Genomic DNA, 16,087 nt, shown 5'->3' with positions numbered 1-16,087 from the left:
ATTTACAAGATGTGTTCCCAGCAAATCAGCAGGCAGTGGCACCTCGGAGGCTGTTCCATGAGCTGACTGCCAACTGGGCCAAGGCCAAAGTGTGACCTGAGGAAGTGAGGGGATGCTGAGCCAGCCAAATTGGACTGCAAGGTGCATGCTGGCAGCGTAGATACTACGTGAAAAGAACAAGCAGCTTCTGTACAGCACTCATTACCGTAAAAGCTAGAATAACACCATTCAAATCAATATTTATATTGGAAAAAATCACTTATTTTGGAGGTAGCGAACCTTTGTACTAGCCTTTCTGCACAGGCAGCTGCATTGTAAGCACGGGAACTCCCCGGAGAGATGCTCTGAGAGACCTGTCAAACGTACAGGAGAACAGCTTTGCAAACAGGCAGGTAAAAGCAGGCTTGGGATCCATCGAGCGCTTCGAGCCTCTGCGAGCACGCTCTTCGTTGTTTTGCTCAGTTGGCTGGAAGTCCGCTCATTTCCTCAGGTCTCATATCCGTACCCAGTGCACCTCTAATAACCTGCCCGGTTTGTTAGGAGGGCTCATTCCCTCCAGGTTCCTCCGCCACCTTTGTGCTGATGGTATCTGAGGTCTTCAGATATATTAAGTGACATGACTAATATCTGCCATCTGTACATTGTTACCTTCTCCCTCTCCTCTCCTGGAGAAGTGTCATCAGTGAAGTGCTTGTTCTACTCTATCTATTTTAGGAGCGTGGGTTTTTAGCATCCATGCAGCACCGTTTCAAGCTAAAAAAGGTAAATCAGAGAAGTAGACTATGCTTCTGCAGGGAAGACTGAACACTTGTGACATCACTTGGTTCCTGTAAAAGCCTCTGCCTAGGTTCAGAGACAAACCTCTGTTTTGCAGAAGTTTTCTTCCCTTCTAGTGTGCCCGAGAAACAGAGAACCACTGCCCAGATTTGCCCCCAGGCTCCAGACAACAGAGCAGCCCACAGATAACATCCAAGCCTCTGAAGGTACCTGACTGCTCTCCACAGAAACCAAGCCAGTCAACACAGCTTGCAGTGTCAGCAGATAATATGCTGCACCATTGTGTTTCCTGGTCAGAGGAGTAAGGAGCTCCTACACAATTACACCACCTCGCTGTAACTAGACTGCTAAAAGCACATAAAGGTACAAATAACTGAGGCCAGATCTCTGCTCAGAGTGGGATGAAAGCTTCCAGCTCAAAGGAATATTAAATATTACTTAACCTGATGGCTTCTCACCATTCAAGGAAAAAAGCAGAAAAGGAAAGATGGGCTGTAAGGGAGAGAGGCCAGTGGAAGGTAACTGTATACATTTCTTGCAGGAGCTGTGTCAAAGTATGAAGAAAAAAAAGACATCGCACTGTAGGAGGTTGAAAGGCTTGAGTCTCTGGCCCCCAAAATGTTTATTGTGCAAAGCAGCCGATTCATAGTAAGCATGGTTCTTCTGCTGCTGAACTACATACACCTCCTTTGATTTCTACATGACACAAAGTGAAAACCTAAGTATAAAAATAAAATAGGAGAAAAAGAGCAGAGAGATCTTTGTACCTGGCACAACACAGCAGCACAATGGCTAGCAACATACACAGAGCTCTAAAGCCAGTACCTCGATTTCACAGCTTGGACAGTTTGGCACCGTGCTGGGGATAACAGCCCTAAGAACACAGCTGTTGCACTGCACCTTACCAAACACAAAGCGCTGCTCATCCCCGATTAAGGGCACCATGTTACCTGCTAAGAACACAGAGAAACTGGAAACAGGGAATGAAGATGCATGCAGAAATACTGAAGAAACTGAATCCACAGAGGCCAGTGAGCAGAAAAGGGACCCAACAGGAACTATTCCTCTAGCAACACTTCTCCTAAAAAAAGGAATCATTTTCTGCCTGTGCGATTTGCCTTGCAAATAAAATCCATCAGTAAGGATCACCCTTTCCCCATCATTTCCTTGAGTTACTCCCATCCCACTAAGGAGTGGGCTCAGACTGGTTAAATGAACTTGTGAGGGGAGAAGAGTTGCTGATCAGTGTTTCTTAATGACTAAAATGGCTTATCCTAAAAACGAAATGAACACATTCCCTGACAACCACGGAGATCTCTACCTCCATTTTTCTTTTTTTTTTTTTTTTTTTTTTTTGCTTTTACCTCCCCCAGACTGTAACCTGATCACCATTATCTGCTTCTTTTGGCCCTATTGTCAAAGAGCAGCCCATTTCCCTTCCCTATTTATACCTTTTACATCTCAAACTTAGTTCTTTTTCCTGTTTTTACATCCACTTGCCAAAATTCATACAACTGCCTCTCTCTCCTCTGCCATCCCCACCAGCACACCCAGTCATCCTCCCAGTCTCCAAGCCTAAAGAGAAATCCCAGCTTCACTGAAATCAAAGGCTCAGTCAGCCCCAGCTTCCACCCCAGCAGCGTGACTGTATTTCATTACAATTATTTCTGTTCCCCCCAAGTAGCAAATGGGAGAGCATCAGAAGAAGAGCAGGAAAGCCGTGTGCTTGGCTTCCCTAACCCCTCACACAGCTGCACACAGAGGCAGGCTATGAAGTAACAAGCTACAAATGCCGCTGAGCATAATGAAAGCTGTCCGGCCTTTGGAAATCCTCCACACAACAAGTGCGGGTCATTAACAAGTACAGGTCTGCTCTTTTAAAAGTGGTAACATTTTTTGAAGCACATACACTGGTATTTTCATATTTTGCACTCTCCTCAAGGCTGGGAGTATATTTTAGAAAGTGACCACGAGCTTCGGAAGCAGGTTCAACGTGCAGTTTCCTTCTCTCCTGAGGTAGAGAAAGAAAAATGAAGAAACAGAAACCCACAGCAAAACCACAATTAACCTACAAAGACAAAATTAAGTGTTGCAAGCACACCCACATCAGAAGTCTCTTTTTCTCCGCAATTAGCTGCTGGCAACAAGCTCACAAACCAAGACAGCATCCCTGGCTCTTCCACACCCACCTTACATAGGGGCGTACTACTGCCAACACAAAAGGACCCCCAGTTGCACTGCTGGCCACTCTGAATTTTCAGCTTCCCAAAAGCTGATGTGACACGGTGCTTCTTCCTACGGAACGGCAACCTCTGCAGGCCTCCAGAGAAAGAGGCCAAGTACTGAATAAGCTACAGATAACAACCAAACCGCGGGTGTGCCAGGCTGCTCGAGTGACAGAAAACATTAAAGATTTATATTGACAGATTACGATACGGTTCTGTTGTAATAGCAATCTCCTGTGAGACAATCACGCTATTTTCTCATAAGAAATTCTTAATATTAAGATAAATGGCATTCAGCATATTAAACAGTCATCCTGTATCTTATCAGACACCGGTTAAGGACGTTGCCCACATGCAGAAGCTGCAGAAGAGAACATATTCCAAGGAAGTAGCTCATCGACCGACTCAAAACACTCCTCCCGGAGGCTTGGCCTCAGTCATACCCTGTGACGTGCAAGCACAGGGAGGATCCTTCCTCACCGGGATGAAGGTGACCAAGGTTACTCACCCATCAGGACTCAGAAGAAATCAAATACACTAATTAGCTTGAGCTAGGGAAACCCGTAGCTATGCAACGCCTTCTTGCAGTGCTTCTTGGGCGATCAATAAAGCTAACAGCCACCACCAGAGCTGTATTTTACATATTATTTCTCACCAAAGAGCCAAAAGGAAGTCTCCCTACATCTCCAGCTGACAATAGCAGCGATAGCTCCGTTCTTCCAGGACAGAACAGGCTGTAAATATTGGCTGAAAACACTTATTCCCGCTGGGGACTGGTAACTGTCTTTAATTGTTGGCAGCAGTTGGGGGCTGGGGGAGTCTCTCTTGTGCCAAGCAGCGAACAAAAATGAAAAATGACTGTGCCTTGCACATACTGCAGTACCTGAACCTAGGTTGCCGTGAAGGGGCCGTCTTGTAACACCCATGGGATTCCTGTGCTTCCATTTAAGCTGAAGAAAATGGGTTGAACAAGAAAAACATTTTAAAACAACCCTACACAACTCCTGAAGGTAATTAAAAGCAAAATGGCTAAACAGGTGCTCTGTCCTTTGTGCTTCAGATCCAAGGGTACGGCCGTGCCATATCAGCGTACATTACCAGAACATCTGCAGCCAGCCACAGGCCTGCAGACCTGCACGTGGACAGTGATGCTCGTTAGCATTTTTCTTTCAGTTTTACATCGATTGAGTTCACTCCAGACATACAATCCTAGCATGCTAGGAAGGTATTTCTGACTGAGCATACGTAACAAAACGCACACCACGAACAGGAAACACATTTGCAGAGCATTGTTTAACATCAGCCACATCAATATGGTCTGTCAAACATTTTTCCCCATTCCCTTCAAGCAGATAATGTTCAGGAGTTTCTTTAGTTTTTCATAAGAAATTCTTCACATCAGCTGATCAATAGAAAGCAATCTGTGGAAAAAAACAGTTTCTGTTCTATTATGAGATGTCTGTTTTACTCCTACCAAATAACTGAGGAAGCTGGGTTGCAAACACGAAGGTCAAAGCTAATAAAGTAGGAAAGGGAGCATCCAAAAAGGATATTTCTGGATGGGACATGAATATGAAATAATCCTTGAGAAACTGTCCTGTTCGTCTTCTGAAGAACCACTACCCATTGTACAGGAAGATGACGAGCTCAGTTTGTGACCCAGTGAACTTTAAGGCTGAAGAGAAGGAGAGCAATAGCAGGTGGCCTTTGATACCAAGGTCTCTGCTCTTGCAGCTTCAGTATCTACTCCATTGCTCCAGGCAATCGCTCTCAAATGATTCCCAGAAAGACCAAATTCTACTTCAGAGGTTCAACACAGCTCAGGTAATGTTTCCAAGATGTTTTTGAGAGGAAACACGAAGCAATCAGAATGATGTGGCTTTTTTTCTTGTGCCAAGTGCCCAAGGTAACAAAGGTAATCAAGATAAAGGCACAAAAGACTTTGACTGCAGACAGTAGGTACCTAATACAGGTATGATTTTCTAGGTTGGCTTTTGTGAATATCATCATCTGGGATGACATAAAGGACAATTTTCTTTAGATGATTAGAAGAGCCAGCTGAGAACACTTAATACTCACTTCTGCCTCCCCTTTGGGCTTGCCTTGTATCTTCTGTGTAAGCAATGTGTTGATCAAACTTCTTCCTGCCCACATGCATCATCGGGAGGCAATACAGAAATAGTCTCTGAATAGTTCAAAAGTCAATGCATTGTACAGGTAACAAATCTCAGCTGCACAGGACCATACATATTTTGAGAACTACAAAAACTAATTCCAATGCCAAAAATTGTCCCTTTTTGAAAGGATTTTGACACATCAACAGTCTGCATGGGTAAGAGACAAGTGTTAGCCATGAAAGGATTTAGTAATTTTTCAAATTCACAACTTCCAAGTATCAGCCTCTCTGCTGATGGGAGAATAACGATACACCACGATGAGAAATTATTCCTGCAGATAAACCCTCAGCACGATGCTGGTTCCTTGTAAAGAAGAGTATAGTGGAATATCTTTTTCTTTAGTCAACAGCCCCACTTCTTCAAACAGGCAGCCTACTGATCATCAGCTTAGGCTAGAAGGCTAACAGCTAAGAAGCAAAATGGTCACTGGTCATGGCTACAGAGCAAACAGCCCCGCCACATGCAGTCACCTATGGGACTGTTTTGACCAGTTCCTGACCTTCTGCGTTACACCCTTTCATTCCTTCCAGTGTTCTTGGTACATCTGCACTTCAAAAAGAGACTAGAAATTCTGCTTACGGAGTACCTCCCAGGTGTTGCAGTGAGAAGCTTGAAGAAACCTCTCACACAAACACGCCCATCTTCCGAGCTCCTGGTCCTTGAATAAGCTGCTCAGAAATTTTACTTCTATTGCAGCGTCATACAATCAAATGTTCTTCTCCTGCCATGTCTTGGGATATAATGCCTTAGGGAAAGGAGGTGAGAAAGGTACGTTGAGAAGTACTTGATGTCGCTTCTAGAGTTTCTAAGCTGCTGTGCCTCTTCTGCTGCCAACATCCGGGAAACAATGCCACCGGATCACAGTAGGTCTCCTGTCCAGCCCGTGTAGCATGACACGGTGGTACTGGATTGGAGAGAAATGACTCTGAATGGCTCAAGTGTCAGGCTTGATAACAGAGAGGAATCCTTTCCTGACAGACATGCAGCTCAGAAGAACATGTATTCCTTTGACCTACCCTCCTTACTGCAAATTCACATACAGTTTGCCTTTTTTTTTTTTTTTTTCTTTTTAAGGACCAGAAAAAGTGAAAATAATTCCTAATCCACTTATGTGCTTTGGCATCACTAGCCTAATTTCTGTTTCCACTGGTAACTGCTACTTACACTCCTTGCAGTTCTGCCTTCTGGTACATGTGTTCTTTTCCCTGTAACTAGAAAGAGTGAGAGCTGACACTTCGCTTACCCTTTTTCCCCCCTCTTGTTGAAACCTTATTTCCACTGCTCTAATAGTTCTTGACTTAACTGGGACAAGGAAAATTATTCTGGGCTCCTCTGTCCTAGCAGTAAGGCTATTCCATATTAACTATCCAGAGCACTGAAAAGTCATACTGAAGCCCCAGGCAACCACTCTAGCACTCCCTTAAATTCATGGTTTAATATAATTGTCCATTTTTACTGAATATGTCTATAGCCACTGCATACTGCTACATATATATACTTTCTTTTTGCATAGAAATACTTCTGTAAACAAAATTTAGAAAATTCCGTTCGCTGCTATGCATAGAACTTCATTTGACAGCATTCTTCCCAAGTCGTCCCAGTAAGCTAAATTTCTATCCAACACTAAAACTATAGCTATTTCATAAGCAACATGGTTTTTTCATCTGTTTAAGCAATATGCTGAAGCATTCATAATACTTCAGAAGTCTTAGCAATTTGTACATACATAAAAACATAGAATCATCCCTGTTGGTTTTGGCATACAATGGAAAGATCAGACTTCCAAAAGCTGGTAACAGAGGCTGTGGAAGCAGCAGCGTCTTAATCTAGGCTAGACTTCCAACCCTCCCCAACAACGAGTGGGGGTGAAGGATTTTTAGGTAGTCTCAAACTCTGACCTTAACTTTGCATCATCCAATGTCCAACATCAATACCACTGCACCAACACATTTTTATTCTTCTGGGGGATACAAAGTGTTTCTGTACGATCCTATTTTTCACAGCAATGAAAAAGAGAATTTGGTTTGCCTCATCTGTAGCAGTTTGCAAATTACAGCACATGTACCACCAAAGATACAAGCTCTTTTCAGAGCAAAATAAAATGAAAACCTGTAGCAGCATACATCACAACTCCACTACTGAGCTTTGTCATTTCTGGTGCTGAAACAGCAAAACGAAGCTCTCTTTGGTATACTGCGAGAAAGGAAATCACCTGCAGTTTTCAGATGGCACTTCCTATAAACTGTCAGTCGTTCCAGCTGCAAGAGACAGCATGACAGGTAAATCACTGTTACCTTCTGTAAGAAAAAAGCATCCAGAAAAGCCTTTCCTTTGCGTTGCATTAGCTAAGTTTTCTAACTTTTCCATCAGGCAAAATCTGGCTGGTTTCAACTTCCCAGAGTCTGTACCCAAAACAATCCACCATGATTTGAGTTCAACACTATGTTATACTGTCCAGGTTGTACTGTACTGTACAATGCTTCCCCAGGACAAGCTCATTTTCTAGTCTGTACTTTGCCCATCCTGACGCTGGAAACAGAGAGCTGGCTGAAGGCTGCTATCAGTACAGGGTAAAGCAAATAACGATACCAGTAAAATCACTTTTTGGATAAGTCAGCCAGTGCAAACACAGCTGTCTAGGAAATATAGAGGAGAGAAGCAGGAATGTACCAAAGCATAACTAGGTAGGAGTTTTGTTAGACCTGAAACTAAACAGAGAATGCAACATCCTCTGCTACTGCTGCAATGTTCTGCCAAGCAAACATTAAGCCATCCCCTTCTCAACTGCCACCTCAGTTAAAACACAACCAGTTTACAAGCGCACCGCTCAGTTCTTCAGATGCAACGCAGACTACGAAACAGCAGCACGCACACTACCAGTTTTCACATGGGAAACTGTGCACGCTCCGGTTTTCACCCCCTCCCCTCAGAGGCCACAGCTAAAAGTGACCGTGGAAATGCACCTGCAGGGCTCCCAGCTCCCCCAGCAGCCACAGAGGCACAGAGCACCACTTCTATGCCTGCTGCTAGCAGGTACCTCAGTTTGCATGCAGATCACCATCATCAACTAATGAACTAGTCCCCTGCACCATGAGCTGTCAAATTCATCATCTCCTCCACAAAGACACCTCAGGAAGAACAAATTCGCTGCCCTTGATGCAAGACAGACCAGGTGAGCATAACTTAAACTCAGAGGACTTGCAGCTGAAGCTCTCTCCAGCTTTCCTTGCCATTAGCAAACACACAATGAAACAAATTGGTAGATCCATTGGAGCAGCAAGCAGTTTTGTTTTATTTTTATTTATCTTTTTTTAATCTTAGCAGTATTCTTTCTAGTGGTTTATGGGAGAACTCATCACTCCTCGCTGTCATGGAAAATTACAACTCTCTTGCAAAAAAAGGTACACAGCTGTAGTTGTAAAGGTATATACACAGCATTAAGGTTTAAACCCTCTAGTTTATTGCAAACCTCTTTTGATCCATGTACGCATATCACTGCCACAGCTCTGTCCAAATCCCAGTGCTCCTGATTTTGGCCAGCTCTGCTCAGATCCAGGACAGCTGGTTTTCTGGAGGTGCAATCACACTCCAGGTGAAGCGTATGACAAAGCTCGCCATAAGGAGCACAGCACCCGTTTAGAGCCTGTGGCTCAAAATGCCTGTGACAGAGTGCTTGAAAGACAGAACAAAAACTTGACACCAAGAAATGTGCTGGTGGACGAAATAGCAGCTGAGATTGCCTGCACTTGTCTTCACAGGCTGTGACTTTAATTGCAGCATAATACTGGAGAACATTAGTAACAATTTTAGAAAGCCTGGTATCGACTTCATTTATTTTGACAAAGCCTTTCTCTGCCCTCATCTTCGCTGACTACACATGTCAGATGAAGGTCAAAAGAGCTTAATTTTCTTTTACACTGTACAAAAAGGCATGAAGAACAGCCAGTAAATGTAGCTCTTTTCATTTTCACTATGACTTAAGAACAGAAGGAATTGATTATCATCACATTGACTCCAGCATAACCTGGCTTCTTTTTATCAAGGTTGCTTAAATTAAAAGATAAAACCAGAGCTCCCTTTTGCCTGAGATTAAAAAGATGCATCAACTCAAAGACAGCATTTAGATTTCAAGGAAAAATAAATTGTGGTAACTCATCTGAGCTGAAGGCTTGAGCACCTTTCCAAACACAGGTATTTCTAAACTACCAGTACTGCAATACTCATGCACCAGAGAATGGAGACAGAGCCAGGTGCTAAATAAACTAAGTACAAATTTATTGTGGACCTTATCAGTAATACTGAGCTCCTCCTTTACTCAGTGGCGCTGATCAAACATGTTAGTTTAATAGAAATGTAACTCTATTTCAAGAGGGCAAGTGCAAAGTGCTGGAGAAACAGTATCTTCTTATTTGGTAAGACAACATGCAGACAAATAATGCTACCTGGCAAATTTACAGTGAAACGAGTGCTGCACCTCTCCTGTATCTATGTAGCTAATCATGATCATAATGTAATCAAATATTTTTATTTACAGCCACTCAATATATAAGTGTAGGAAAAACATACCTTAAAAACAGAACTGTTATAGTCGGGAAGCTAGGAAAAAAAAACACGACAAGAATCCTAAGTAATACTTCCTTCTCCCCTCCAACGCGATAAAAGTTGTTCACAGTTATTGCCTAAACAAAATGACAGATCAATGTGCTCTGCTTACCAAAACTGATTTTCTTAATAGCGGATCTTAATAAAAGAAAGATTATTTTCTTTTATTATATTTATTTATAATACATATAATTAACTCCTCCTGGCACAGAGAGATCCCAGATCAGGGATTCCTAAATTTTTGTTCATGGAGAGCTAATTAAAGGGAGTGGCTGTGTAAAGCAGCTCTAAGAACAGCAAGTCTCGGCCTGGTATTGAGTGTACAGCCCCTTCACCACTAGGTGAATGCTACCAGTTCCCAGCAGTAACAGTTTACACATGGTTGACACAAAACAAATGGTTCCCAACGCAGCAAATGGAACATCCCCCAAAGTCTACATATTTCTACCAACCAAGCTGGCAAATTCACTGCAGCAATGTTGGCAGCATCTATAAATTCAACGTGGCAACGGGTCCGATGGATCTTCCTCTAGGAAACCTGGCGTTTGTCGCAGGCTGTTGCACTGCACAACTGTTGCACAACTAAACTGTTACACTTCCAGCATGTAACAAGAAACCCTTAACATCTCCACAAACCTCTCTAGAGATGGCTGGAATAGCTCCCCTTGGCAGAAGGGGATGCCAATGCCTCGGAGATGGCAGGTTTCTGCAATTTTCCTTCACAGCTCCAGCCCCCAGCAGGCTGGGAGCTCCCCCAAACTGGACTCAGCCACCCAGCCCTGGAAGCGGTCCCTCTCCCACAGAAAGCAAGGATGGCACCTGATTCTCACTGCACAGTGTCTTCCAGTTTGTAGGTCTTGGCCCACGGTTCAAACAGTCCATAGAAAATACTGAGGCATTTTCAATCCAAAAAGGCCACGAGTGATGACATCAGGGACAGAAAGACAAGGGAGATAAACCAACGGGGACCTCTATGCCTATCCGAGGTCTTGCACCTAGGACAGAAGCCTTCTGCAGTCTCACCCACATGAAAAACAGACACAAATCACAGCCTCAGCAGAACCCAGCAGTTATCCCTCACCTGGGCACATGCACGCAGGAGGCCAGTCTTGTGGCACCTGCATGGGCCAGAGGGCAACGTGCCCTGTTCCCTCCCAACCGAGCTTCCTAGTGAGCACAAAGACCCAAGTGCCCTGCCCCACACGCAGGCTGCAAGCCTCCTCTTCAAGGAGACAGCAAGGAATCACGACCACCCAGACACCACTTGGCTGCAGCAGCGGCTGGAGGAGCGCAGCTCTCAGCTCTCCCGTCCTGAAGCCCTACCTGCAGCAGTCAGCTGTCCTTAGAGGCAGGCAGGAACTGCTGACACCTCCTGCTCTAGTGGCAGCTCCGAACACAGCGTGCTCTGGTGTCCCACGGGAGGCCAGCGAAGCGCTGCGTCTCGTGCCCTGTCCTGCAGGAGGGATGCGATCAGAGCACGCACCAGATCCAGCCTGCAGGCCATCTGGCAAACCACGATGCTGCCTCTGATCAAGAGGAGGCTTTGAGCCAAGAATCAGTACCAACTGTTTTACTGGAAACATCTCCAAATATTTTTCCAGCTACGGTTGAAAACATACACTCTAACAAGGCCGGACCAGCAAGCAGGACCAATGAAGATCTCTCTCTACCATGGCACGCTGTGAGAAGATCCGGTGCTGAGAAAAAACCACTGGGGTTGTGACAACAGCTAAGAAATTACTCAGTCAACTGCAAACAAGAACTAGGAGCAAGTGCTCAAAGCAGCCAGTATTAGAATACCAGCACTACCTGATATTTACCTAATGACTCATGCAGAGGAGGATCCATTCATTTAGGGGAACTGACCTAACAGTCAGCGAACAGGTAACAGAAGTGCTTATGAAACGACTGGGAGCTCAGCTCTTCCTGACCTCAGAGAACAAAGAAGCCTTGTAGCAAGAAAAATATCCTTCTTTCACACACACTCACCCTTTTCTCACTCTGTTGCACAATCTTTATCCAGAGAGAGTTGCACTTTCCACCAAGATGTAAAAGGAGAAGAAAGTGAGCAAAAGGAAGGTAGTGTTTCTGTTCATCTACATCAATACAAAAGTACAAACTACACCGGAAAAAGTATTTCCAAATTACATTCCCTAGTTTTCCAGATTTTCCAGCAAAAGGATTCACAGATGACTTTTTTTTTTTTTTTTTTACCTTCCAACCATCCTTCACCCACTCACAAACAGCACCAGTGTAACTACCAACTTCCACAACCACTCAAATGTCACAAGTAGTTTTTAGTTAGATATTCATATACAGTTACTTGTGCAGGATTCACAGACCAAATTTAAGAGATCCTTCCCTCCAAAAATAACTGAAGATTGTTATAAATACGCAACCATTCACAGCCTCTTTACATATAATGAACGCATAATGTGGAAAGAAACTAGGGCACTCTAAGTTCAACAGTAAGTGTGTCTTAAATGTTTAGACTGCAAGCAGTACAGGAAAAAGAATTATTTTTTCCATATAGATATAAAATACTCAACTTAAAGCTCTTAGAAAGCATCTTACTTTTCTGTAGCATTAGATTAGCTTCCACGTTATTAGGTAGAAAGAGTGAAACATCAACAGCAAGATCCTACTCAAAGTCTTCCCGGAGTTCTCAGCATCTAACTACACGTAACAAAAGCTCAAAATCCAGTTGTCCTAGCTGAGAAACAAAAAAGAGATGCTCACAAATACAAACTGAAGTCAACTGAGCATTTTGATAACACTTTTTCCCCCAAACACAGCTATCAGGGACATCCATTGCAACACACTTACCATTAGTGAAAACAAATCAGAAACAAAGCCTCTGATTGAGGAAGGTGGGCCCAGGACCAAAGCTAGATCACTGTCACCCAGGGCTAATGCAGGACAAGGTTTCAGACCTTAGCAACACTTTTTGGTTTGGGGGTTTCAGTTTGCCACCCTTTCACATAGAATTGATCAGATTATACCAGAGACCAAACAGTGCAAATGAACGTGCACAGTATTTCTCTCTCCAGCTGCGAGAGACCAAACAGCACAAAGGAACATGCACGCTATCTCTCCAGCTACAAGTCTTCTCCTTCTCCAGTAGTAAGGCCCCCTCCTACCGCATCGCCCTGCCTCTGTCAAGTACTACGCTCACATGAGAGGCTCATCAGCACTGCTCCATATACAAATATTTAAGAATCTCACATGGGTAACGGGACACAGAGCTTCAAATCTGCAAAAACACAGGAAAACTGCGTTCATTGTAGGCTGAACTTCTAGCAGGCTTTCTTCCCACACTGCGCAGTATTTGCACATGGGAGGCCTCTGACTCCAACGCTGGACATTTTGAAACAATTTCCACACAGACAGAATGACACCTGGCAAACAGCGAGATGCATTTTTCACCACTCACACTGCACCATTAGCTTTGAGTTCATCAGTTCTGGGCAGTTCATATTAAAAAGAGAGAAAATGTAATTATTGATAAGCTAACTAACAGAAAAGCAACTTTACTAGCCTAAGTAAATTAATCACAATTGGTATCACTAGGCAGGCAAACTTGGACTTACACAGACTCACGGCTTCCTTGTATGTGTTTACATAAAGTGACAGTAAAGTCTAAATCAAGATGTTTTCAGCATGAACTGTTTGTGACTTCCCATTTTGATTTCTGTTATAAAAGGATTTTAAAACAATACTGCACGGTCACTGCCTACAGCCCTAAGGGTATGAGTACAAAAATAACAAAAAGATACCACAAACTCTACAGAATAAAATTGATTTAATTTCATTGAAGCACTATGTTCTTTACTTTGGGGATATTAACTTACTATCTGTGACAGCAGGCAGTCTTCTTCAGCTACTCTGAATGCTGATAACATCACTTGAGGTATGACTGGAACAGAACTTGAAAAAGCCTTACCTAATTTAATACATTCGGCAAACTGAAATTTGTCTTTCAGACTTAACTTCCTCATCCTGCAAGTAAAACACTTGTTCATCCTCCACCCTCCAAAAAATATCCATGCTCCTTCCCATGGTCCACCTCTTTCACTAGGCACTCCATTTCTTCAAGAGTTTCCAAATTAATGATAATTAATGGACATGGCAGAAAATATACCTGCTTCCTAGATATTTCTTCCAATGACAAAGTAAATCGCTTCACAAATACGCTTCCGTGGGCTGTGCCTTCCCTGTGCACACTAAGCTGAATCAAGGGCAGTCCTATCTCTGAGAAGGCTGATGGTCAGGGCCCAGGACATTAAACAGTTCATCCATCACAGACAAAACCTACTCACCTTCACGACATTCTGGCTTCCAGTAGAAACATGTGAAAAGGCTCATTTTGGAAGATGCAATGGTCCATCAGTTTTTGCAGTTAAATTTCTTTGCCGTTCCTCTCAGAAACTGGTATTCTGGAGACATAAAAAGAATCTCAGTTTAAAATACAGCGCTCTCGCAGACAGCAACACTGTGTTACATAAACATTACATTTTTCCTGCTTTTTACCTGGCACACAGTGTAAGGTCACCTGAAACCAACCTGATGGCTCCAGTTACTGAACAGCTATGCTGACAAATGGCAGTAAAGGCTCCCTCCATTCTTTACCTCCGCGACCCGCACAGTTTATGTATTTAATATCTACGTTACAGTAGTGTACTGAGAATGTATCCTGAAGACAGGGAATGGGAAGTGACTTCAAAGTCACACTGGTGCCAGAGCAGAGAATTACACTGTGTTATCAAAAGTCCCTTTTCACCTTGTTTGATGCATTTTCCGTACTGACATTTATTCACTACACTTGGGCTTATCTCAAAAATACTAACACTGAACTTTTCTGCTCAATTTCACCAAGGTCTCATCAACAATAGATTAGCTTCCTTAACCTCATTAGGGACACTCAAGTACAACTGTGCTGCACAACGAGGGCACTTCTTAGCCACTTAGGCACTTAGTTTGGTGTTTTGAGGAGTTTGATAGATGTTTGGAAAACAAGGCTGAAAAGACAAAGCCAAAACATTTGGATTGCAAATGAACAAATGCCACATTAGAAACAAATTCCTTAACAGGCCCCATTTTGCAGCCAATATTTAGATCTCTGGCAAGAATTAACCTAAGTAGATAAATGGTTCACTGTGAGATTAACCAAGGTCATGTTCTCTTACACTCAGCTTTTTAAGATTCCTCCCCTGAAAAAACTCCCCCATTAGGAAATTCATCGTTGAAGCACATCAGCACAGGATAAAGCAAAGCATGCTACGGCCTGTGAAGTGCTGCCTGCCCAAGAAAAGGCCACATGTCTTCTGAGAGAAAGCCGCATTTGAGAGCCTCCTCCACTGTGTGACTGCTGCAGCTGGATGTTCAGAGATAACTGCCAACTCATTAAAATCCAACATTAAAAGTTTATTAAATATGCAAGCTTTAATGGAATTGGACTAGCAGCTATTTAGGCAGATAACAACTCAACACAGCATGTCCTGCAGTTCCTGTTATCAATATCCTGTAGACTGCCCTTTTGCAAGTGTCCGTGAAAAAGTCACAATGCTATTCAGGGCAGCGAAACCCTCCATCTGTTCTAGTTTACTCAGGTCACTTTCTCAAGGTTCCCATCAGCCAGGAAGCCTAGGAAAACACAGCTACTTCCCAATAACTACAGCTCAGCATACGCTGCCGCACTCGACTGCTTGGGATGCTATCTTCCCAAGAGCCTTTCCCCCTTCGGCCGTATCTGCAGGGCAAGCCCCATACCTCTTTGCAGGCTTACAGGTACAGAGGCTTTGCATACGTCCCAGAATCGCAGTTCTTCTCACCTTGCTGCTGGAGTTTGAAAGAACTGCAAAAAGAGAAGGAGAGTGGAGCGTCAAGCAACATAGATTAAAGAATGTCAGCCTCTTAAAAGCAACTCTCCTCTAACATCAGGTAACTGTGCGCACACAGCATGCTCGTAAAGCCCTGCTTGGAGCTACTCACTTGGAGAATCCAGAAATAAGCATCGGAGCCCTCCATGCAAACCACAATCCTAGTACAGCTCAACAAAATGCAGTTTCATTCCTGGATGACTCTGCAAAATCCCAGTGCTTGGTAAGTATCTACAGCAAAAACCTGGAGGTGTGTTCAGAGTGATATCAGACTTGGAAGCGTTCTTCATCAATACTATCAGCATAATTTAAACTGGCCTGGGGGAAAAGAGGACAAGGAATATCTCTCATCACACAGAGCATAAACAAGCTCCTGAGAGTCTCTAATGCACCTCCAAGTGACTCTGGCAATAGCCTCGCTCTCTCA

At 43.6% G+C, this 16,087-nt stretch overlaps 1 protein-coding gene across 3 annotated transcripts in view; it reads right to left on the bottom strand.

Annotated features, from left to right (window-relative positions):
- Nucleotides 1-16,087, bottom strand: part of MAP3K13 (mitogen-activated protein kinase kinase kinase 13) — a 74,850-nt gene that overhangs the window by 52,319 nt on the left and 6,444 nt on the right. For 2 of the 3 annotated variants that reach the window (XM_035544792.2, XM_035544791.2), the window contains exons 2-3: nt 15,551-15,635; nt 14,101-14,217 (exon numbers count right to left, since the gene is read on the bottom strand). The gene's annotated coding sequence lies outside the window, so the exon portion shown is untranslated. Of the gene's footprint in view, nt 1-14,100; nt 14,218-15,550; nt 15,636-15,772; nt 15,979-16,087 lie in introns of all 3 variants that reach the window. The other variant, XM_050712592.1, reaches the window with a different exon arrangement.

Source organism: Cygnus atratus, chromosome 9 (genome assembly GCF_013377495.2).
Source record: "Cygnus atratus isolate AKBS03 ecotype Queensland, Australia chromosome 9, CAtr_DNAZoo_HiC_assembly, whole genome shotgun sequence".
In the NCBI taxonomy this organism is placed as follows: Eukaryota; Metazoa; Chordata; class Aves; order Anseriformes; family Anatidae; genus Cygnus; species Cygnus atratus.
Note: the sequence above shows the minus strand (reverse complement) of the source record. Positions and strands in the feature narration are given on the sequence as shown.